The sequence below is a fragment of the Oryzias latipes genome, chromosome 7 (genome assembly GCF_053564925.1).
Source record: "Oryzias latipes strain Hd-rR chromosome 7, Olatipes_Hd-rR_3.1".
Classification (NCBI taxonomy): domain Eukaryota; kingdom Metazoa; phylum Chordata; class Actinopteri; order Beloniformes; family Adrianichthyidae; genus Oryzias; species Oryzias latipes.
This window is the reverse complement of record NC_136243.1, coordinates 3,632,368-3,655,477: the sequence shown is the minus strand read 5'-3', so window position 1 is coordinate 3,655,477 and position 23,110 is coordinate 3,632,368. Positions and strand designations below refer to the sequence as shown.

Below are 23,110 nucleotides of genomic sequence, written 5' to 3'. Positions count from 1 at the left end.
ATAAGGAAATCTACAATGAACTTATTCTACAATACAAGGACTTGGTTTCTAACACTAAAACACGAACTACTTCACTCAACTGATTGATGCAAATAAGGGAAATTCCAAAATGTTGTTTTCTCTAATGGATAATGTCTTTCAACCCCGTAACAGTTTTCCCCCTCATTTTTATTCAGATGAGCACTGTAATTCTCTTCAGTTATTCTTTAACCAGAAAATTCTAGATATCAAACAGCATCTCCATTCCTCCACCTCTCCTCCCACCCAGTCTGACTCATTTTCTGTAACTCATATATTCACTTCCTTTCTCCTCCCAGATCCCAGTGAAATTTCCCGCCTCATCCATAAGTCCAAACCATCCACATGTTTGCTCAATCCCCTTCCAATATCCCTGGTTAAATCCTGCCTTCCTTCTCTTCTTCCCTTCATTTGTGCCATTATCCACTCCTCATTGACATCAGGTATTGTCCTCTCACTCCTCAAGATCGCTGCCGTCAGACCCATCCTAAAAAAACCCGGCTCAGACCCTAATTCCTTTCATAATCTTCGTCCTATTTCCAACCTCCCCTTCATCTCAAAAATTCTTGAAAAAATAGTCGCCTCCCAACTTTCCCATCATCTCACCCAAAATGATCTTTTTGAACCTTTTCAATCTGGTTTCCGTCCCCTTCATAGCACAGAAACTGCCCTACTAAAAATCACCAATGACCTTCTCCTTGCAGCTGATTCTGGACTCATCACCATCCTCATCCTCCTCGACTTGAGCGCAGCATTTGACACCATATCTCACTCCATCCTTCTCCACAGACTTTCAGCCCTCGGTATCGAGTCCACCCCCCTCCGCTGGTTTCATTCTTATTTTTCAAGCCGCACTCAGTTTACTCAACTGAATTCTTTTAAATCCCAACCCTCACTCATTTCATCTGGTGTTCCTCAAGGTTCTGTTCTCGGTCCCCTCCTCTTCATTACCTACCTGCTATCCCATGGCAATATATTTCGTAAATTCAATATTGATTTTCATTGTTTCGCGGATGACACTCAGCTCTATCTGTCCAGTAAACCCAACTCTTTTATTCCACCTGCCTCCCTCTCCTCCTGCCTGTCTGAAATAAAAACCTGGTTCACCCTAAACTTCCTCAAACTTAACAGTGATAAAACCGAATTACTCCTCGTAGGTTCCAAATCCACCCTTTCCAAAGTTTCTAATTTAACCCTTTCCATCGATTCCTCTCCAGTTTTCCCCTCCCCTCAAGTAAAGAGTCTGGGTGTCATCCTTGACAGTACATTATCATTTCAATCCCACATCAATAGCATTACTCGGTCAGCCTACTTTCATCTACGCAATATTAATCGACTCCGCCCCTCCCTCACCATCCACTCCGCCTCCATTTTAGTTCATAGTCTGGTCACTTCTCGTCTCGACTATTGTAATGCTCTTCTCTATGGTCTTCCCAACAAAACTCTAAATAAGCTTCAGTTGGTCCAGAATTCAGCTGCCCGCATCATCACCAGAACCCCCTCCTTCCATCACATCCCTCCCGTTCTCCAGCAGCTGCACTGGCTTCCAGTAGCCTTTAGGATTAAGTTCAAACTCCTTCTCTGCACTTTCAAAGCCCTCCATAGCCTGGCTCCCTCCTATCTCTCTAATCTCCTCCATGTTAACACTCCCTCTCGCTCTCTTCGGTCTTCTTCCTCCCTTCAGCTCTCTGTCCCTTCCGACCGTATGGTCACCATGGGGAGCCGTGCCTTCAGTCGCTCTGCTCCCCAACTCTGGAACCCCCCCCCAACCTCCGTAACACTGACTCCTTTTTGATCTTTAAATCCAGACTAAAAACCTATCTGTTTAAGCTTGCATTTCCGGAACACAATTTCACATTTTCTGTCAGCTGATTTTACTAATGAATCCAATTTATTTATTGTTTTTAACATGTTGTGATTTTATTGTGTTTTACCTCTAACTTTGTACGGTGACCTTGGGTGTTTTGAAAGGCGCTTTTAAATAAAATGTATTATTATTATTATTATTATTATTATTATTATTATTATTCAGATTCTAATGGTTCCTACATGAAATCCAGAGTACAACTCATGTTTAAAGCAGCTGCAGATATTTTAGAGGATAAAGATAAACTTTACCCCTCAAGGATTATGGAAACTGGAGGCTAAAAAATCAGATGGCCATTTGAGCTTTGTACAGACTGGTCTTTTTATGTCCATGGCCTGAAATGGGTTGGGGACCACAGGTCTAAAACATGAAAGGGGGTTGGCTGTGTCAGGTACACAGGTGTGGCGTCACACCTGTAGACGTGGATCATGTGGCCTGTGGATGTTAACAGCATTGGTTTCGCCTCCGTACATTTAATCAGTGCTGCGGTTCTGTCCCTCTGGGAACTGAGTAGAACGGTATTGGTCCTCTCAAAAGCTGGATACTCGTCCAGTCGGCTGTAGCCAGAATCCGCCGCAAACCCAGATGAGAGCAGAGAAGAAAAAACGTCTTTCTGATCCTCCACCCAGCTTCACCTCCTTGAACGGCCTTAATGGAGGCGTTTGTGTTGAAGATTGTTGACAGACTCGGACAAATGTGACAAATGTCTTTGAGTGCCGCTCATGGTGGGGAGGGTGGGGTCTAAAGTGCACCCCCCGTTCCAACACAACCAAGTACAGATGGAAATAAAATTCTGTTTATGAACCTTGGTACAAGAAGGTTAATTGCAGACAAGAGTGTTTGGTTGGTGGGAATTGAACACAAAAAATGAAAACATGTCTTAGAAAATACAAAATGATGTAGATGGAATATAGAATTGGATTCCTACAAAATAAAACTATTGTTTTATTTAATGATACAACAACATGACTACATGTAACAATAAAAAGCTTTGTTTTGATGTTAGTGAAGTAGCCTATTTTTTAAAATTTAACAATTTTAGTCATTCCAAAATATATTCTGATATATTTTTAAATTCTAAATTTATTTTTACAATTAAAGATACAAATTAAGAAGGCAAATTTTATTAGCATCTTGTTTTTTTTGTTTATTATTTAATAATGGGCACCTTTAAAAAAAAAAAGTTTTAAAAAATGTAAATATTTTTTCATTATTGTTAATGTTAAAAACTTTCAAGATAAAACTCATGTCAGTGTGGTTATTGTGTATGAAAGACGCATTTCTAGTTTAGTTTGCTGAGTATTTTAGTTCACAAAATGCAATTTACTATTCATTCAAAAATGAATGGTTGGTTGTACAATTTAATTTTTAGTTTTATTTTTAGATGTAGAAGAAAGTATGAAATTGTAGGAACATTATTAGAGGTGCTAGAAATAAATGAGTTTTTTAGTGATACATTTCATTTCCTGTAATGTTACTCTGAGGGGACAAACGATTCATCTGCAGGCCGACTTTTTCATTCTTTTTCTTTCTTCAGTCACAAATGTTAGGAATAAATCTTCTGAGCAGTGAGTAACTCCATATATCCCCAGAGAGTGTTTTTGGAATCTGAAAGCGGGTTTTTCTGCGTTTGGTTTGGTATTTGGGGCGTAAACTCCTTCAAAGAGCGGCTCAGTGACCCGAGTCGCCCGGCGTCATCTGCCTCAAGCGGGCCTGAGCGCCGCAGCAGTGGTCTATTCACGCCACAATCGCCCCTCCGTTCGCCGTCCTTTGTCATCCTCTGCCGCAGTGACATAACACCCAGCTGTGGGGGGGCATGTTGGCCTGGTTCTCAGAGCACGAAGGGATAGAACGTTATGCAACAGGCCCACAGGCCGGCGGCGGCTCAGCAGAAGAACCCGAAGGATTAGTGACCATCAGCACGGTGGGGGGGCGACGTATGCACTTGTCTGCAGTTCAAGAGCTGCTGCTGATGGATGAAACACTGGATTTGTGTTGGTAAACTAATGTGTGTGTGGGTGTGTGTGTGTGTGTGAGGGGGGTGTGTGCGTGATCCTCAGTCTCTGGAAGAGTTTGGAGCTTCAGAAGGACAGAACCAGTTCAGGGACCAGACGTCTTCCATCTCCATGGTTTCAAACTCCTGTTACCAAAATAAAAGATTTGTTTTGGTGAAAACATTTGTGTGTGTGTTGGTGTATGTGTTGGTGCCGGCATCTGGGGGCAGATGCAGTGATGCACATTAGACAACAGCCTGAATGAAGTCTTATGTAACCCGATCAAAAAGAGAGGTACTGCTCTGTAAATTCAGAGGTTGTGTTGAAATGAAAGGCATTTACTGTATGAAATAGCTGACCGTGCTTCATGCACCATGCGCTCAGCGTCCGTCATCCTCATGTAGTGGGTTAGCAGCAGAAGAGCCCCGACCTTTGAATTTTCTGAGAGCTAGCGTACGTTTGAAACTAAGATCATCACGATGGCTAGAAGAGCGGTTCAAACACTTTAGACTGAACGTTTATTTTTAATAGTCTTTTCAAAACTCAGGATTTAATGTTGGCATAAAAACAACTGACAGACTTTAATTCACCTGGGTTAATATTTTAGGAAAAAGTAAAACCTCTAATAAAGGCTCCAGAAACACTTTACAACAGACCGCCTTCCTAACTGAACTACTGTGGCAGCTTTTCTGCAGAATTTCACAGTAAAAGCATAACAAACAAAAGAAAATACAGGTTTTCCTGGAAACGCCACATTAACCATTACTTCTCTAGAGTTTGAATCCCACATGACAAAAGTCAGCAGTTCAGCATTTATGTTGATAGTTTAAGGAATGGTTGTGGTGAGTCAATGGAAGAATCACAACAAATTCTGTGTTCACTGGATTTTTGTGAAAACTGCAACTAAAGCTTTACACCCCCCCCCCCCCCCCCCAGCTGGACACTAGCAGTTCTGCTGCTGCGGTTCAGGGCTTACAGAGGCTTTGGTCAGGAACATTTTGTCCTCCCCCCTGTGCCAGCCATGTGCCGCCTCTGCCTGAAGCAGGCTGGGGCTCTGTAAGCTGCAGCCCTCCCCATGTGCTCACTTCAGTCCTTTTCCAGTAATTTTTTGGTTTTTGGACAGCGTCGGGTATCTTTCTGCAAACTGTGGAAGTTTGAGGGTTCTGTTACAACTCTGCTCGGCCCAGTTCAGAAGCCATGAAATGCTGGGGGACTGAATTCATAAGACTTGGTACATTATGTTCTGTAGCAGCTCAGTCAGCGGGGGTATACGGAGCAATGGGACCACCTCGCTCCCATCCTGGAAGAAGGGGGCGTGGCCTCAGCGTTTTGTAACAGGCCCATAAAAGTCAGCTTTCAGTCAGAAGCTTGTAAATATTTCCTCTGGGCCCCGGGGTTCAGAGCCGTAAAAACAAGTTGTTACGTAAATCTGCAGAACACCTCAGTGAGGGAACAGCCAACCAGAGAGGAAGAGCGCCCGTCACACGCCCCCCTGTCCAGAAAAGCCGCCACAGCACTTTAGAAAAACATGGCTTCATCCTCCTCGTTCATGTCGTCTAACAGGTTTACACGGTGGTAATCTGCTGCGGCTCAGCGCTGCTGTGTGCCGCTTTTTCAGTCACAGCATCATATTGAGGAGAAAGCAAGCTGAAGAGCTTCTTCCTGAAGTGTAAATAATGAATGGAAGGAGGCGTGGTCAGCATTTGACACAGGAAGCCATGTTTGACAGCAAAAACAAAGGAGGATCCTCTAATCCATCTTTGAATTGGAGGAGTCTTCTGCTGCGTTCACAGCAAACGCCATTCAGGCGGTGAAGTCACGTCTGCTGCCTCAAATCTGCTGCTGAAGGCTGGTCCAAAAATGTGAACTCTCTAGGCGCGTGTGGGAGGAGCTACTGGTTTGGCCTCATCACTACATAGAAGCATTTACTGTACATCTCGATCAGATTCATGTCACCGACATGTCGTGGGCCAGATTGGTCCCCGGTTGGTTGACACAACACATCTTCTTTTCTGCGACGCCTACAACAGGCCATATCACTGCACTCAGAGGGCACCGCATGACCACTGATGGCGTCTTTACGTTGACTTAGCATTAAGACTGGATGACCCACGAATGGATGCCACACGAATCGCGTTCGGTGTGAATGCAGCTCAAAAAAGACACGATTGGGACATATTTTCAATTTAATGAAAGTTAGTTCTGGTGTCAATGACTAACACTGTCACTGCGACACCGCTCCCCCTGCTGGTTCATCACGGCGGTGAACAAAAATCCCACACAGTCACAGCTCTATTTGACACATTAATATGCAGCCGTTTCTGGTTTTGGTTCCTTTTGTGTTTGTGCTCAGTCCAGACTGCAGCAGTGATGATTGTCCTGGTGTGTTCAGTGGGTCTGATGCTTTCAAACCACCTGACTTGAGTGCTTGGTGCTTGATATCTTCCTGTAAACCTCACTGCTGCTGCTCCTCGCTGTTGCTGCTGCTCCTCAGTCACTCCGAGCATCCAGGGTCATCCTTTTGTATTTTTGCTGTTTTCAGAGCAGTAAAATAATCCACATGGTCCTAAATGTTGTTAGACGTCTGAGAAGCCCGTTTTTCAATCGGCAGGTTAATCTTTACTCAGAAGTGCATTCTGGGTAAGCATGTACAGTGCATGTGTGGAGGAAGCTCCTGCTCCTCATTCATGCTTCCAGGCTTCGTGCCTCCTGCTAAGCTTGTTCAGGTCATGTTATGCAACTAATGAAAGCGGAACAAAGCACAGCCCGACTGAGCCGTAGCGTGCAGCCGCTTGGCTATTATTAGAGCCAGCTCCAAACTGTAGCTGCACGGTTCCTGGACTCAGACACTGCTGCACTTGGTTTGAGGATCTGCAGTTGTGCTCCTGTCTGTCACCTGTGGTTGTTGTTGTGGAGGTTTGGTTGTGTGTCAGTTGTTGACCTGCCCGTCTCTTTGTGTGTCAGCAGGTTCCTCCGTGCGGTTGTGGACTCTGAGGAAAAAGGGACTCCAGTGAAATGAACTGTGAAGATGCTGAACCTGCACATTATTCCAGACATCAACCGGACTGCAGCAAAGCCCCCCCCCTTCAGCGACTGTGTGTGGGCGGGGCCTCGGTGCTGCTGATGTTTTGGTTTTGACCCGCTCTTCCTTCCGTGTGCATGTACTCCACTGTGATTGGTGCAGACTGAACTGCACCACTGCATGGCTGCCTGTCTGTGCCCCCCAACGCCTCGTGCCTTAACCCCCCCCCCCCCCCCCCCCAACACACACCAAGTGCGATCGGGTCCTTCTGTGAAAGGGTTCTGTTGGTCATGGAAAGGATGCGTGAACTGTGCAGAACCCAGAAAAAGTCCCTTCTGTCTTTAGCTTTGAATATGCACCTTTTCATGGAGCGGCCATGATGTCACAGAGAATGTTTGAGCCCCCACTGTCCTCACAGACACACAACAGCATCGGCTTCTGTGGAAGCACGTAGTTTACCGTTGGGTGCCATATTTCAGTGGTGGGGGTGACTTGAACAGGTCTAATTTCTGGAGGTTAGAACTTAAACCTGACCCCCCCACCCCCCAACCAAACAATGTGAGCGTGTGGACCAGTCCTGCTGGACGTTCGTTCCTGCTGATTCCAAAGAGTGCTTGTAGAACCGTGAGCGAGCGAGTGGTCGTCACGGAAGAGCGACGACGGCAGAGCAGTTTAGGTGCTTTGAATGTTTACCCAGGTTTGAGGTCAAGCCCATGACCTTTTAGAAGCTGCAGCCATCAGGAGACCCTAGAGCGTCATGCTGCTGGTTGGGCTCAGGGTTAGCAGAGAAGCAGGTGGTGCAGCTGCACCACACCACAGCAGGATTGACACAGGAAATGAAGAGGTTGACCATCTGGAAATCAGCCACCGTCTGCCTCCTCTTCCCTCCTTCTTCACTGCCGTACTCTGAGCTGTTCAGTGCTGAGACGTCTGTAAAGTCAAATTCTGGGCTGAAAAACCTCCCAGGAAAAAGGCAGAATGGAGGGGTTGAGGTAGTTTTCTGGTGCTTCAGCCCAGACTTTGGTTTTGTCAGCTCCTCAGGGTAGTAGCTGTAGATTTAGAGGCGTGTTTGTTTGCTCTGCACTCGCACATCTTTAGAAAGTTTCCTCCTAGTTTCTGATAGCAGGAGCCCTTCACCCAGACGGGAAAGACTCTTACCTCAGGCCCCGTCTTGGTTTAAACAAACCTCGAACAGCCATAGCTTTTCGTTTTGGGTGTTAAAGCTTGATGTCTGCTTTTTTCATTGACGCGTGCAGTGTCCTCTCCTTTAACTGTCGCATCCAGCCAGACCCCCGAGGGTGTCCAAAGCCGGGAGCTTCTCACTTTTCGTTTTTGATGCCATCCGGTGGCACAAAGACTGAGTTGCAACAAATGGAATAGCCTCCATCTGCCACCAGAACATAGGGCTGCTGTCCAGAACAGACTCAGTTCTTCAACTCAAATGCTTGTTTGCTTTTTCAAAAAGATGATGCAATATTTAATTTTGTGCAATTCTTGACAAGGGAAAGAAAGTCTTGAAAATGAAAACCTTTAAAAAGTCTCTTTGACTGTATTCCTTTAGATGTTTCTTTATTATTTCAAAGGGTGAATTGGTGACATTTTTCACAGACAGACGGGTTTTCTCATGTTTGGAAGCTTCTGAAAAAGCTGCTGTTTGACAATCGGTCTGTTTCAGTTCAAGTTGGACCAAACGCGTTAAACGAAGTTGACTTGAAGGTTCACGACGGTTGCCTCCCTTCTGAATTCAGCCAAAGCTTGGGAGGGAAAAGGTTGAGCTGCAGATGCTGGCTGCTGCCGGCCGGCCTTTCAAATGTGATGGTGTGCTCTCAGGAGAAGCTGTTCTCCTTCAGGATGTGCTCAGCGCTGCTTCTGTCTTCCCCACCTGCAGAAAGCTCCCCTTAGATCACTCTCACTCCACGCTTCCCCTCCTGCTGTGTTTCTAGGAGCCAGTTGATGTAGCTGTTGTCAGTCTGTCGATGTTTCCACTTGAACACTTTATGCAACAGAAGGTTCACGCTTCACCGTGAGCGCTGCACAGAACCACAGCATTCTTTCTCCACTCGTTGGCATTTCTTTGACTCTTCGTGCATAATTCCAGTGTGGACAGAAATGTCTTTCTGTAAATGTTTTTGTTCTTAAAGCTGACGGGAGCCAGTCGATGTTTGACAAGCATCAACTTTACTGTAAATATGTTTGACAACTTTTCTTGGAATAAATGAAAAAAAGAAAAAAAACCTGTCTCGATTGAATTTTGTTCAAGATTGAAATTGATTTTTGACACTTTGAACTCTGGATTTAGTCTTCTCTTTTAATGCAGTGATAGTCGTGTTTTACTGTAGTTTTGCACCACCAGGTCATTGTCCGTCTCAAATTCCTGATATTAAATCATCACTTCAGTTTTTTGACAGTCTACCAATTCAGATGCTTAGCCGTGTGGTGCTGATGGTTTTCCACTCAGGAATTGAGCTCTGAACAGACAGAAAATCAAAGGAACTGTTTGATCTTCACTTCCTGATTGTTGTTATCCATGAAAACACAGTAATGGGTCAAAAAGGCGCTTCTTCTTCAGCCTGTTTATCATTTCCTCACACGTTTACTGATTATCTTATCATTTGTCATTTGAATGATTTGTTGAGGATGAGCGCTGGTTCTGATTGGACAAACCCACAGAATTTTGTCTTTAGAACTTCAGAACCACAAATAAAGGGCTCAGATTTGTCCCCAGTGCTGCTGGGAGCAGTAGTCCATCATTTCTCTGTGCAGGCTAACTGACTGCTGTGCTTTTCGGGTCTGTTGTTGCCAGTAGACTGTACTCAGGCTAAAATGAAGATGTTTGTTTTAGCGTGTCTGTGGCTCATCACAGTTTGTTCAGGAAAGACGAGGGAAAAGCTGTTTCCCACCGTTTGCCTGTAATCTCCTGGACCGTGGATGAATTCATCCGCAGGCTTTGCTTGTTCTGCATGTTTCAGGCTTCATCTGCTGCTCACTTTTCCATTCTGTTCTGGAAAATGCTGAAGCAGAGGAGAAACAGACAGTCATCGCTGAATCAATCATCTGGGTTTCTGATGTAAAAACAATATGGAACTAAGTTAAGAAAAATATGAGCAGTGATGCTTATGGATCCCCATCAATCCCATAGAAACAATGGAAAATATGGAAAAATAATGAAATAGAAAACACAAAGCTGATGTCAAACAGACATCTGAAGGGGAATAAATGCAGAAAGGGTTTCCATCCATCTTCCTCCGCTTATCCAGGACCGGGTCGCGGGGGCAGCAGTCTAAGCAGAGATGCCCAAACTTCTCTCTCCCCAGCCACTTCCTCCAGCTCCTCTGGGGAGACCCCAAGGCGTTCCCAGACCAGCAGAGAGACGTAGTCTCTCCAGCGTGTCCTGGTTCTTCCCCAGGGTCTTCCGCCCAGTGGGGAAGGGGACTCGATGCCCGAGCCACCTCAACTGGCTCCTCTGGATCTGGAGGAGCAGCGGTTGTACTTCAAGCTCTCTGCAGATAACCAAGCTCCTCCCACTTTCTCTAAGGGAGCCCCCAGCCACCCTACAGAGGAAATTCATTTCAGCCGCTTGTATCCAGGACCTGGTTCTTTGGGTTATGACCCATAGCTCATGACCATAGGTGAGTAATGGAAAGAAGATCAACCAGTAAATTGAGAGCTTTGCTGAAAAGGATTTCTATTGCAGCATTTTAATAAATGAATGCTGTTTTATCAGATTTTTTTGTTCTTAATAAACAACCAAACATCAACCGTCACACATTTTAGATATAATAATCAAGAATTTCCTTGATTTCATGTGACTTAATCACACGTTATCTACCAGCAGAAAGTGTCATTCTTCCTGCTGTAACCATTTCAGTTTCTTTCAACCAATCTTCTGTTTAGTGGACTGAATGATTTCTTTGTAATATCATTTAGAACAGTTTTACCTGATGGAGCGACTCCAGTTATGATGCTTATATTGATATAAAGGACAATGTGGACTGTTTCACACATCAATTGATGGATTGTTGACATTTTGTTGATCAGATCAAACCTGACTGATCTTTCAAATAGAAAACCAGAGCCCCCTCACCCACATCACCCAGGGCCACCTCGGACCTAGAAATGGTTCTGCTTTGGTATTTGAAACTCACTTTTTCTGGCCTGAAGGTCCATTTCAATGCTTTTCTGAGAAGAACTGAATTTGAGTGGACTCTGTGCTGCAGCATCAACGATGGTAGAAGAAGGAAACATCCGTGAGAAGAGGTGTGCACCCCTAAGCTGATCAGCTTCTCCAGAACTGAAGGTTCACTGTTTGTGCAAAAGCTACAGTCAGTCAGTGACGTGAAGCTTTCTGCAACACTTGAGATCAAATCTGAGGAGAGAACACCAACTCCTTCCTTCACAGACGTTAACGTGCAGCATGCTTCGTCTGTCCCGTTTGAACAGGTCTTCCTCTGGTGCTTCACTGAGCCTCGGTGGCCCCACTGTGTCCTCAGGCTGGAGAAGCCTCGGCCTCAGTGGAGCGGAAGTTCACAGGAATGTGGGAACCAGAGCAGCTCTCTCTCACGGCACGACGTGAAACAAAGCTGATAGACACGGTTTGTTGTTCTGTCACTCAGCTCCTATTTCCTCTACATTATGCAAAAAAATGTATATGTGTGGATGTGTGTGTGTGTGTAGTTGTGTGTTTATCTGTGTGTATCCGTGTGTGTGTAGTTGTTTCAGTACATCTGTGTGTGTCTGTAGTTGTGTGTGTGTGGGTATGTGTGTGTGTGAATGTTTTTGTGTGTGTGTAGTTGTGTGTTTATCTGTGTGTATCCGTGTGTGTGTAGTTGTTTCAGTGCATCTGTGTGTGTGTGTAGTTGTGTGTGTGTGGGTATGTGTGTGTGTGAATGTTTTTGTGTGTGTGTAGTTGTTTCGGTGCGTGTCTGTGTGTGTGTGTGTGTGTTTGTGTGCATCTTTGTGTGTGTGTGTGTGTTGTTGTGTATTTATTCACATCTAGGGGGAATTGGACTTTAAATATCTGATTGGTCAACTATACATTAGGACTTAAACACTGTCCACATAACCTAACCTGACAGAATCAAATTTAAAGGATTTATGCTAAAGTAACAAGCAAACATATGTTTTCTATGCAACTGGAATTGTCATTTTAAAAGGTTAGAATAAATAAATAAATGAGTTATTTAACATTAAGGAGTAGTTACATTTATTTTTCATTACAGTTATTTACATGTATAAGTTACCTCTGGCCCTTTGAGGACAGCCACTATGCTGATGTGGCCCTCAGTGAAAATGAGTTGGACGCCCCTGGTGTAGAACATCTCCATTGTGGGTTCAGTGAGACAGCAGTGAAAGTTCAGCAGTTCTGCTGTCCTGATGTTAAAGCACCTCAAAGCCTCTTTCTGTTTTTTAATTGCTCAACTTTTTCTTGATATTCTACATTTGTCTGTGCTGCTTGGAATCCTTTTTTTCTGCAGTTGTGTTTGTTGATTCTGTGTGACTCCGGTTCTCTGGTCATTGTGTAGACTGGCTGTTTGTGTAGTTTTCAGCCTAGTCGGTTTTTGATCAGGGGCTTTAAAGGTTTTGTCTGACCGAGTCACGCTTTGCTCCATTCTTACATCTGTTCCGAATCCCTGAATGTCTGTCCTCAGTTTGTTTGCCCTGCATCTTTTTCTCACCCTTTGTAGTTTCTTTATTTTGTTTTTCATTGTTTCGTTTTTTCTCCGTCTGTTTGTTGGTTCAGGAGTTCTCGTCGACCCACCTGGTGTTATTTTCTGCCTGGATAAACTCTAAATCGGGTTTGACAAACCAGTGAGCATTCGCTGGAATCATTTTGACAGATCATTTGTTTTGCAAATATTTGAACACGTTCAAAATTGCAGCAACACTAGGATAAAGCTGAGCGATCGACTCACGCCAAACCCTGAAGACTCCTGAGAACTCGCATGAACACTGTTCACATTGGACTCTGGGAGCAGGTCCAGAATGGGTTTGTCCGGATCCAGATCCAGCTCATGTAGTGGGAGCAGACACTGAGGTCCAGCAGGGTGGGGCCGTCATGGTGGGGGGCTGATGGGGACATGTGCACGTCTGGGGGTCAGTCTCGCTCTTAGAAGCCCCTTCAGGGAAGTCGCCTGGGTAGATTATGTGTTGGGGGGATGTACACGTGAACACAGGACACAACAATGTTCTGCTTTCTTTGTGTTCAGCTGGATGGTACATACTGTCCTGAGAGCTGAGGGATGGGGGGGGGGCTCAGAGGGGAGGGAGGGGCTGCTATGCTCAGTGAAATGGCGTTAATGTCGGGACAGCTGCAGGGGTGGGGTGAGTGGTCTGAAGATGGTAACAGCTGTGACATGAGCACAAAGCAACCAACCAGGGCCGGAGCAGCATCAGGGCGAGACGCTGGAATTTTTATTATTGATGAAGGTTTCCTCTCCAGCTCCACACGTTTCAGCGGGAACAGCGCGTTCTGACCTCTGTGCTAAATGGTATTGACGGTACTGACTCATATATTTTTACTACTGTCTTAGAAGACCCAAAAGTGAGTAAATGAAAGTCACAATCACACACATTCACACACTGATGGCTCTGCTGCCAAACACCGGCAACACCAACCAGAGGCAATGTGGGGTTCGGTGTCTTGCCCAAGGACACTTCAACACATGGGTGGACAAGGCAGGAACTGAACCTGCAATGTTTCAATTAGAGGTCAGCCGCTCTCCCTCTTCACCACCTCTCCAACATGGCCGCCCCACTATAGCTGTATCACCTCTGATGGTCAAACCTGGCTCTTCCTACTCATCAATTATCCCAGTGATCAATTATGAGCATCATGCATCTGCACGAGGGAACAGTTTTCAGCTTCTTTTGATTTCTGTTTTTCCTAAACCCTTTATTTTATATTTTATTTTATTTTTACCACAAAACCAACTACTAAAATAAAGTAAAATTTAAAAAAAACAAACAAACAAGAACAGCCTATGGTAAGATGAATAAAAGAAGGATCAAAACTTTTGAGTAAAAAGTATTTTTCATGTAAAAATAAGACATTCATTTTAATTATCCACATTTGTTCTTTGTGTTTGGCTCGTTGTAGCTTTGTAGGAAGTAAAAAGTGACTTTACTTAAATAGCTCAAATGTTACTCCTGAGGATACTTTTGCTTTTACTCTTCCTCATGTAGACTTGTCATGAAAAACCAAGTCTTCATTCCAGCTCCAATGGCCTGTGCTGTGTTCTGTGTATTTAGTTACTCTTGTTTAGAATGTTCAATTGCTTCTATATGTACTTTTTTTAGCATTTATATATGTTTTTTTATGTTTTGTGTTTAAATTTGTATGAATGAAGACAAATAATGACATAAACACATGATAGTCAGTCAGTGGAAAGATTTCTGCCGTGCACCCCTCAACAGTTCAAGCTTTGTACAACCACAGCGCAGGCATCAGTGCAGAATGAAAATGAAAAAATAAACCAGGCGCATCGCAGTAGACCTTCGCTCTCTCAGCTAAGCGACTGCTTCATTCTGTAACCCTTGTGCTATCCAAGGCACTTTAACTTTGGGAGTGGGGTCATCTGGACCCCATAAAATAGCAAAAGGGTTAAAAGCCTTTAGGTGTACAAGCAGCTTTTTCATGACCCGTGGGTTATTTTGCAAGTGAGTTGGACCTTTGTGCCTTTCTTGAGCTGATTTAAGCTAAAGAGCTAAAGACAAATGTAAAGCTGAATGGAAACAAGCGTTGTTTTCTACTGGAAGCCCAGCCTGAATACAGTGTCTGCTTGGAGCACCTGAAGCTCAAAACCACCTGTTTGAATCGAGGGAGAGGATCACAGGTACCTCACGGTAAAACATAGAACAAAGCTTGGTGACAATCACTGGGAAGTAAAAATGCTTTGTCACTCACCTTAAGAACTCACAAGCTGTTTTAAGACTAATAACATTTATAAACTCCCCCGTGAACCGCCACCTTAACGTGGTGGGGGAGTTTGAGAGCTCGAGTGATCCTAGGAGCTAAGCTGTCTGGGTCTTAAGCCCCTGGTAGGGTCTCCCATGGCAGACAGGTCCTGGGTGACGAGTCAGACAAAGAGCAGTTCACAAGCTTCTGATGACAAGTAAAACCAAGGACCCAATTATGTCACCTGGATTGGCGTCACCGGGGCCCCTCTCTGGAGCCAGGCCTCGGGTTGGGGCTTGCAGGGGAGCGCCTGGTGACCAGGGCTCTTCCCACAGGCCCTGGCCCGAAGAAGCGATATGGGATCGCTCTCTCATGAGCCAACCACCCGTAAGAGACCTCAAAAGGGACCGGTGCAATGTGGTTTGGGTGGCAGTCAAAGGCGGGTGCCTCGGTGGCCCAAACCCCAGTCATGGAGCTTGGCTTTTGGGACATAGAACGTTACCTCTCTGGAAGGGAAGGAGCCTGAGCTGGTGCCTCCACACAGAGCCTGGGCTCTGAAACTGGTGTGGGCTTACTTGTGAGCCCCCATCTCAGCCGCCAAGTGTTGGAGTTCACCCCGGTGGGGGACAGGTCTCTGACTGTGGTTTTGGCTTATGGGCCGAACAGCATTTTGTAGTACCCAGCGTTCTTGGTGTCTCTCGAAGGGATACTGGAAAGTGCCCCAACGGGGGACTCTATTGTCCTCCTGGGGGAATTCAATGCCCCGTGGGCAATGACAGTGGCACCTGGAGGGTCGTGATTGGTAGGAATGGCCTCCCTGATGTGAACCCCAGCAGTGTTCTGTTATTGGACTTCTGTGCTCCTCCTAGTTTGTCCATAACGAAGACCATGTTCGAGCACAAGGGTGTCCATCAGTAAATGTCGCATCAGGACACCCTAGGCAGGAGGTCAATGACAGACTCTGTAGTTGTTTCAGGCGACCTTTGGCCTTGTGTCTTGGACACTCTGGTAAAGAGCGGGGCAGAGCTGTGAACCGATCACTACCTGGTAGTGAGTTGAATTTGCTGGCAGGGAAGGAGGCCGGAAAACTTGGAAGACCCAAACGCACTGTGAGGGTCTGCTGGGAATGCCTGGCTGAGCCCTCCATTAGGGAAGTCTTTAAGAACGAGGTCCCAAATCCAAGCGGCCAAAATGAGCTTCCTCCGTAGGGTGGCTGGGCTCTCCCTTAGAGATAGGGTGAGAAGCTCGGTCACCGACAGAGAGCTCGGAGTGGAACCGTTCTCCTCCACATTGAAAGAACCCAGTTGAGGTGGCTCGCGCATCTAGTCCGGATCCCTCCTGGACGCCTCCCTGGGGAGGTGTTCCGGGCATGTCCCACTAGGCGAAGGCTCCGGGAAAGACCCAGGACACGGCTGGCCTGGGAACGTCTCAGGGTCCCCCCAGAGGAGCTGGAGGAAGTGGCTGAGGAGAGAGAAGTCTGGGCATCTCTGCTTAGACTGCTGCCCCCGTGACCCGGTCCCAGATGAATAGAAGATGGATGGATGGATGGAACATTTATAAATGCTAAATATTTTTTGTGACTCAAATCGTTCATATCTATTAAAAGTGTAATGCTTAATTGATTAATAGATACATCGATTTATCCAACCAAATCTATCTGTCTGAGGCAAGTTGTTAGTTGAAATGAAGTAAATTGATTACATCGATTGTGGAAAATATCATCTGGATTGAGACATAGTAAGTTTATTTAACTACAACATTAAAAACAACACTGACTTATAATTGAGCAAAGTCATGTGACCATCCAGTGTCTAGAAATTTCTAAGAATATTCCCCTTGGATTCTTTGGATGTGGAGAAACAACAGTGGTGAACTTTAGGAAACTAACATGTGAATGGATTTGACATTCATTCTAGTTTACTGGTTTGTTTGGACACAGATTTCATTTACACTTGATGATCTGGAAGAAATCCAAGAATCTGGAAAAGTTTACCTTGATTTTAGGTCAGTTATTCGGGTTGTTCAAAATGAACCAATATTGAGCACGAATCAGATCACCAACCACAAATTATGATATGAATTGAATGGTTGGTAAAATGAATCCTTACGCCACTAATATAGAAAGCTTTATCTTCTGTTGGTCTGTGTTTCATGTAATGCCTCCTTCCTGCTGACACATGGTGTCCTCTGATTAACTTCTCAGAGAACTGCCTGGTCTATATTTAGCTTACGGGTAAGAGGCGGGGCATCTGTCCGTGGTCACAGAAACAGGGAGAGGCGGGGAGAGATGTTAAACACAGACAAAGGATGTCAGGTGGATTTTTCTGCTGTTTCAGGTGAAACCGTTTCACCACATCTCTCATCACGGATCACAGTGAAGTCAGCTGTGCATATCAGAAGTCTGAAGTAGATTCAAAACAGCATCGAAACTAAATACACTGGTCTTCCACATCATTACACCAAGATTCAAGCTGACAAAGTTGTTACAGACACAGACACGACACACAATGTCTCATCATTTTTCAGCGTACTCCTGACAAGTTTAAACACTTCCTGTTTTAAGAAACAGCTTTGTGGTAAATCATCAAAACGTCCATCATTAAATAAATGGTCTATTGGTAAAGGGTTTTTCCACTTACTGGTACTCCAGGCACTTTTACACTGCCTCTCTCTGTAAAAAAAAATAAACTGCGTCCACTGCTGCTGTCCATAGGGTACAGGAAGTGGTTCAGCTGCCAGTCATTGACAAAAATATTCTTTTTCGTAATTTTGGCAAAAAAGCAAGAAGTCATGATTTACCTGCTTCTGAACAGTACAGCAGACTCATTTATGAGTTTCAGACCAGGACTGCCGGGAAAAGAAACCCTGTTGCTCCCCCCCGTTGCAATCTCCTCCCATCAGGGCTTCATAACACCCTCCAGAAGATACATGAGGTGTGGGGCTGGGGATCAACTGTAGCAGTCATATTGAGGAACACGATGATTTGGGATGCCGACCTTTTCACCCTGTTTGTTGTGAATATTTAAATCTATAGTGAGATCTTTAACTCAAAAAGGTCGGGATATGTTTCTTTCAGGCTTTTATCCACATAAAGAGAACTGCTAAGCAATGGTCTGATAAAGAGTACACGTTCAAATCTATCTGTGAGCAGCTTTTTCATATTTGTCTCCATTATTCCATTAGGATTTGTCCTTTCAGCTGTCAGCTCTCTAGTGTGACGAGACGTTTTGATCTTTGTGCGTACTGTGGACATCTTTAGAAACAAAAATAATGAGCTCACTCCTCTGTTTGATACTGTTAATGATTAATGAACCTAATGGCTTCTCTCTTTCTCTTCAGACTTCAGCTCATCATAAAAGAAGTATTGATTTGCATCAGCGCCTTTGTGCATCTTCAGACAGAGCGTGACGCACTCTGACAGCAAAAAAGGGCCTCAAGTATGTTTCATGAGTGATTTTGTGAAAGGAAGAGGGTCCAGGAGGTGGCTGATGCCATTTGATGGGCTTGTTTGCAGCCTCTCAGTTGCTCCATTAGACACAGCTTTGTCTTGTCTTGTCTTGTGTCCGAACACATTGAGGTTATGGCCAGCATAATAAAACACAGCGTGTCATTCAAAGACGCTGTCAGCATTTAACACTATTTTGAGATAAAACATTGAAACAGATTTTGATTAGGGATTCATTTTTAGCACAAAGTCAACAAAAAGGTGGTATAATGTTCATGTATATTTCATGCTTTGAATGTTCCAGGATTATTTTCATTTTTCATTTCATTTTCATTTATTTCATTTATCACTCATCCAAAACAAAGTAAATAAAAACAGAATTTACGACAATGCTGGATGTGATGGATGGTTGCCAAAAACCCACAAGGGGCTTAACATGTGGCAACCCCCATAATACGTCTATAAGCTAAAAAAACAACAACACCGTAAAGTTAAAACAATACATATAAAATAAATACATATTCAATTCATGCACTTACACACTAATATCAAACCAAAAAAGACGTGCCATATGGAAAAGTACCATTATTAACCCTTGTGCTATCTTAGATGACCCCCCCTTCCATTGAGGTGTTCTCCCTACCATGACAAAGGTGGATAAAGGTGGAAAGATTTCATGTCATCCATGGACACCAGTGAAGATCACAAATCATTGAAGAAAAAATGTTCAGAGCACTGTCTAGTGGGTCTAGATGACCCCACTCCCAATGTTAAAGTGCCTAGGATAGCACAAGGGTTAAACCGACTTTGTGAAAGTTCTTTGAAAAGAGAAAGGAAGACTGTTCCAAATTTTACATACTTTGTATAAGAGACTAAACTGTGACTAAGTTATGCAAGAGAAAGGTGCTCTGATGAGACAGCTACCCCGAGTCGGGTAGTAATGAAATTCATTAATAAGAATTCAACATGTTGGTGAAATGTTGAGGAAGAGGTTTTCCAATAGAATTGAAAACAAACTGACCAGTTTGAAGTTGGCTAACTTGATAGACACTCAGGACACTGGCCGGACAAAACAAAGGTTGAGATGAATGTCGACGTTCTACATTAAATAATATTCTCAGAGCTCGTTTTTGTAGATGCAGAATAGGTTAAAGTTGAGTTTGGTGTGTGCTAGCCCAAGCAATATTACAGTGACTAATATATGGATATATCATTGAATAGTACAACATAATTGCAACCTTTGTATTCATCAAATGACGGGTTTTACCTAGGATACCCACAAGTTTGGCAATTTTTGTACTAATAAAACTAACATGAGATTTCCAGGACAAGGATTCATCCACTAGTACACCAAGGAAACGAACACGGCTAACATTCTTAATTGGAATATTATCAATTTGTATTCTAAAAGAGAAATTCATGGCATTTGATTTTAGACAGAGCAATATAAAGTGTGGTTTGTTTATATTGAGTGTTAAGAATGATTAGAAACAGAATAGTTAGACACTCCCTTTTGCATTTTATTAAACTAACTTTTACCTTTTATTACATTAATGGCTTAACCTCGATTTACAATGTATTATCATCTCAAAATTATATTACACTCCAGACAGAGCACAACCAAGACTATTGTCTCGCAACATTCCTTTAACATCCTCCCTTTTTCATCTTTGTGTGTCCTGGTGTATGCGTTCTGGCAAATGTCTGCAAGAGATCTGACACTTTAGGTGCTCTGACCTTCGAGCATCTAGCCTGCAACAGTCTGTGGGTGTGTTTTTCACACCATGATCCATCGAATGAGGTTCTGAATATGCAAATGCAAGGTATATATGCCAGGCCTTTTGCTGAACCCCTTTGTTCAGACTTTGAATGCACTTTGTTCATCTGTCTGTAACCCTGCGTACAAATCTGTGCTGTTTTGTGCGGAGTAAATCTACATTGAAGCTAAGTAACCGTCTCTGAGTCATTATTCATTTCTGTGTGCTGGAAACTGAAAAGGGAAACGAACCAACCTAATAATATTTTTATTAATACAGTCCTTTCTAGAAAATCCAGTTTCCTCACATTGAGTGACAATTTGTTTAGCTTTAAACCAAGTAGTTATCTTGTCAAGTTCATCATTTACCATATTTTTAACCCTTGTGCTATCTTAGGCACTTTAACATTAGGAGTTGGGTCATCTAGACCCACTAGACAGTGCTCTGAACCTTTTTTCTTCAATGATTTGTGATCTTCACTGGTGTCCATGGATTACATGAAATCTTTCCACCTTTATCCACCTTTGTCATGGTAGGGAGAACACGTCAATGGAAGGGGGGGGTCATCTAAAATAGCACAAATGTTAAGAGTATCTAAATCCTTATAGGAATCTAATACACTGGTGTCATCTGCAAATAACATTTTAGAAAGTTTAACTGATGCGTTGGGTAGATCATTGACATATAATGAAAATGACAGAGGACCCAAAATGGAACCTTGAGGTAAACCACATTGTAGAGGAAGGAGTGAGTCCATTGTAGTTTACGGTTTGATATCGATCAGCTAAATAACTTGTAAACCAAAGTAAAGAGTTGTTTTTGATTCCAAGAAGTGCAAGCTTATCCAAAAGAATAGTATGGTTAACGGTGTCAAATGCCTTTGACAAATCTAAAAAGATACCAACTGTGTTCTCGTATCTATTTTTTGCCTTATAGATTTCAGTAATTGAATACACCAGTACCATGAAAGTGGAATGTTTTTTCCTAAAACCATACTGGTAAGGGTATAATATGTTATTGTTTTTAAGATGATCCATTAATCTTTGATAGACAATTTTTTCAAGAATTTTAGAAACAGCTGGTAAGACAGAAACTGGTCTATTATTATTGAAGTGGGTTGGATCATCATCTTTTCAAACTGGAATAATTTTTGCTCTCAGTAGCTCAATGGGTACAATGGCTTTGACCAGAGAGAGATTAAAAACACATGTCAGTGGTTTAATAATAAAGAGATAAATTGATTTTAACAAATCACTGTCAATATTGTCATAACCAGGTGAACTGTCTTTTAAGTTAAGAATAATATATCTTACTTTATTTTCAGTTGTTAGTGATAAGTGAAATTCCTTAGTAATGGAATAGTTTATGCTCCAATGGTCCCCGTTGACTAGGTGGGATCCTTGAGGCCAGAGTAGGGCCTATCTCAGAAAAAAAGGAGTTAAATTTTGCGGCAGGGTCTGAAACAAAACGATCATAAATCTGAAAATTATTACGTGGATTAAGGCCACACAAGATCTGTTGCTGCCTCTCGGCTGGAGCTCCGGATCAGAAGGTTGTCTGACTTCAGGTGGTTTAACAGGAAGAGCCCCTCTTTCATCAGGTGCTGCCACAGTAAGAAGGTTCTTCCTGGTTTCACTCAACACTCAGCCTGAAACATCTCACTGCCGTGTTATCAAGCAGCATTCCACCAGTGGCATGCCAGCAGGCGGGAAAATGCATGATAAATCACATTGCTGATCATCCTTGAGCAAATCTTATAAACGTGTATCAATCCAAATGGACCAATCCTACTTGGGGTGCAATTATACAAGATGGTTACCCGGCTGAAAATGGTTATATGGAACTGCTTTCCTGCAGACTCTACACTCTTCCTTTGTAATCTCAGTGAAAGAGAAAGGCTTCCAGATTTTGCTCCTTTTTCCCATCTCACTTATTATCTTTACGTTTTGTGTTGATGTAGTTTGTTGTTGTGACACTTGGCACTCTCTCTGTCTCCATCATACTCGGTTCACGTAATGCAGCTGCTACTGCGTGTGTACCCCCCACACATACACTCCGGGGCTCAGAACAAACCATAGTCTGTGTCTCTGTCTGGCTGCCAGCTTGTCTCCTGGGACCCGCCATAATGATCTGGATCGCTCCAGCTCCTTGAGTCCTGCGACAGACTGTCCAGGGTGTACCCGCCTCGCCTTCAGCCAACAGAACCATTCCTGGCTACAATTGCTGTTTAAATCGCGGCGCACCAGCGCAGGACCTTAGATCTCGTCTGTACCATTGACGTAATATTGAAACTGGCCGCCTCTGGCGCGCGAATCGCTAACCTAACCCTAAACTTAACCCTTCTTTTGAGTCTGTGAGGCCAAGAAAAAAGTTTCTGAGGCCACTGTATTTTGCAAAATTGCGAATAGTCACTTTCTTTCTGCAGTTTGATTTTATTTGCTGTGCAAGGTAATTCAACAAACTGCATGTGCTAGCATCACATCCATTCTTAGCCACAGCCAAGGCTGCTTAGGGTTCGGTGTCCTAATTACAATGTAATTCAAAGCCTTTTTCATGGACTTATCAAAATACTTTTAATTGTTTTATTTTATTAAATAGGAGGGTCTCGTACACATTCATTCAGTCGTTCTGCACATTGTTCAAAAAGTGTCGACATTGGAGCCAAAAATATGTCACTTCTCCCCATTTTTTTATGGCTTAAGAGAAACTTTGGAGAATACAGACTGTCACTCGGTGTCGTTTGTGCCCCCCCCTTGTGTCAAGCTCTTCACTCATGCAAGACACATGCAGAAAGGGGGGGGTCGAGGGCGGGGCTAACTAGCTCAGCACCAACAGCCACGCCCATGTAGAGGAGATTTTGGAATCCGAGCCTTCAGATAAGCACGAAATATGGCTTTTTAAGACATTTAGGTCGAGGGATTTCTGTTAAAATCGTCCTAATCATTATTACAACACCATTGGTAATGTTTTTACAAATAAAAAAATGGTAATGGGGGGATTTTAAAGAGTATTAGAGTTTTGTTCATGATAAAGAGTTTTTTTTATCCAGAGTACTAAACTGTACTGTAAGCATACTTTATAACATTGGGAGCGTCTCTCTGTGCCTTAAAACC

The 23,110-nt window shown here is 43.6% G+C and overlaps 1 protein-coding gene across 4 annotated transcripts in view; it reads left to right on the top strand.

Annotated features, from left to right (window-relative positions):
• The window catches only part of stk35 (serine/threonine kinase 35), a 43,990-nt gene that overhangs the window by 7,628 nt on the left and 13,252 nt on the right, over positions 1 to 23,110 (top strand). Inside the window, exon 3 of one of the 4 annotated variants that reach the window (XM_004086338.5) lies at positions 6,847 to 9,135. The exons of 1 other annotated variant lie outside the window; for it this stretch is intronic. The gene's annotated coding sequence lies outside the window, so the exon portion shown is untranslated. Of the gene's footprint in view, positions 1 to 3,922; positions 4,063 to 6,843; positions 9,136 to 23,110 lie in introns of those variants that run through there. 2 more of the 4 variants (XM_011472978.4, XM_078950050.1) reach the window with 2 other exon arrangements.